Below are 2,498 nucleotides of genomic sequence, written 5' to 3' on the forward strand. Positions count from 1 at the left end.
AGTCAGAGTCAAATGCAAAGGGTATAAATCAAACACATGATCGGCCCATCCTTAAGCCATCTCCCGACAAGGAATGCTTCTCATGGGACCCGATAGTACGTCAACCATACATGCTCAAGGTAACATCTCAATCACAACAACCCATCACCGAATACTCCTGGATGGTCACATGACCAAGCCTCTTATGGTCGGTCGATCATTGTTCAGTGATATCATGTATCCTTACTAGGGCACCCCCTAGTTCACGATCTCAAGTCGGATACTTGCCCAACAAGGCATAACATCACAATGCTTTCACACTTTTGTGGAGTCATGCTTCTCATCTAAGCCATGATCTCATTCCACAATCTTTATATCACAACACCCCCTCCCCGGGTTCATCACATTGTTCACAACATCATTTCATTTCAATCTTTCCACACTGTCTCTCATCTAAGTCGGGACTAGTCGCCCAAGCGACAATTCATCTTTACATCTCAAATAAGCTGAAGCTTTCCTCGCCCAGGCGAAGGTACTATCGCCCAAGCGAGGTGTCTTCTCGCTCAAGCGAGACATCTCTCACCCAAGCGCGAGAGTTCCAGGGGCTTATTAAAATCCTAGGCGTTCTCGCCCAAGCGAGGCCCTTACTCGCCCAAGCGAGGCCTCTTCTCGCTCAAGCGAGACATCTCTCGCCCAAGACTCATAAAAATCCTGGGCATTCTCGCCCAAGCGAGGCCCTTACTCGCCCAAGCGAGGGTAGCTCGCCCAAGCGAGATTCTGTCGCCCAGGCGAGGGAGTTCCAGAACCAAAACTTCCCCTCTCCTAGTCCCTCGCCCAGTCCTCGCCCAAGCGAGACTATGCTCACCCAGGCGAGAGTTTCTCGCCCAAGCGACAAGGACATGGACAGAATACCAAATTTGCCCTTTTCGACAACCGAAACCCATTTAAACATGGTTTTTCAAACACCTGCACACAGAAAAGTTCCCAACAACACTCATGTACAATATTCAACACATTTCATCAACAATCATATATATTCAAAAGCATTCAAACATACAAAATCTTAGATTTCTTAAAATCCAAGTTAACTCCAAAACTTTTGAGATGGTTTAGGAGATTCGAGTGTCATATTCGGAGACCACTATGTCACAATGTGTTCTCTCTCACCTTAATGAATTGTGCTTTAACTCGACAACTAAGGGTGGTTTAGTTTCAAGGTTCGAACACCAAAATCTTCGTAACTACCAAAATAAAAATCCGTTAGTTTCCGATATTTCTAAAATCGTTACTAAAATACTTAAAATCATTTCTCTNAACCTTTGAGATGGTTTAGGAGATCCGGGTGTCATATTCGGACACTACTGTGTTACGATGTGTTCTCTCTCACCTTAATGAAGCATCATTTAACTCGTCAACTAAGGGTGGTTTGGTTTTCAAGGTTCGAACACCGAAATCTTCGTAACTACCAAAATAAAAATCCGTTAGTTTCCGATATTTCTAAAATCGTTACTAAAATACTTAAAATCATTTCTCTATTTCCACATCGTGATTATACATCCATTTCATCCATCCGGTCCAACATCATGTGTTCTTGACCATCCTTTTTCATCGAAAGTCCGTTCACGATTTCCATCCCTTTTAAAGGTACGGTTTTTGTAAAACTACATATTCCGATTTAAGACATTCTTTGATAATCTTACCATTTTAAAGTAAGTTATTCAAAGTATCCTTTAAGAGTTTTATGAGGCATCCATGTACTCATAAACCTTAACATCCTTTTTAACAAAAGTTTCTATTTTTCCAACTTGTTCCAAGCCATGGTTTAAGGCTAAAAACAAATAGAAATACATACATTCTCGTTTTTCCAAAATACTTCCTAAAGGTTCCTTTGATTTCATCATCGTCCCCTTTGGCTAAGACAACAAAGTACATGTAATAAAAGATTATAACAACTCCATGAACACAAGTTGTTCATGGTTCCAACAAAATATTTTCATAAGTTCAAGAACACCACCATTTTCGGTTTTGGAGAGAAAATGAGTTAGAAAGCGTTTTAGAAAATTTCAACGGTTGAATATGTTCTCGACATGCTCATGAACAACACACTTAAATCTCATCAACATCCATTGGTTGAATGTTGAGAGATCAAGGATTGAAGATGGAAGAAACAAATGAAAAAATGAGAGAAGAAGAAGATGGAGAGAGGATTTACCTCCTCTTGGCAAATTTTGAAAATGAGAGAGTGTGAGAGTGAAGTGTGAAGTGTGAGAGTTTCAGGAGAGAGGGAAATCCCCTCTAGGCAATCATGAAAAATCTCCTATGGTGGCTAATGATGAGCTCATGAGATATTTGAGAAAGTGGTGTGAGCAAATCTCACATCCCAATGCGAAATGACCACCTCTCGGACACGTGCGATAAACATGTCCGAGTATTATCGGCCAATACTCGATCGGGTATTATAAATCGCCCGATTTCAATATCTGATTATAATTTCGGATTTCAGCATTCCAAGTGAAAAA

The sequence above is a fragment of the Lupinus angustifolius genome, unplaced genomic scaffold, assembly GCF_001865875.1.
Source record: "Lupinus angustifolius cultivar Tanjil unplaced genomic scaffold, LupAngTanjil_v1.0 Scaffold_414, whole genome shotgun sequence".
Taxonomy (NCBI): domain Eukaryota; kingdom Viridiplantae; phylum Streptophyta; class Magnoliopsida; order Fabales; family Fabaceae; genus Lupinus; species Lupinus angustifolius.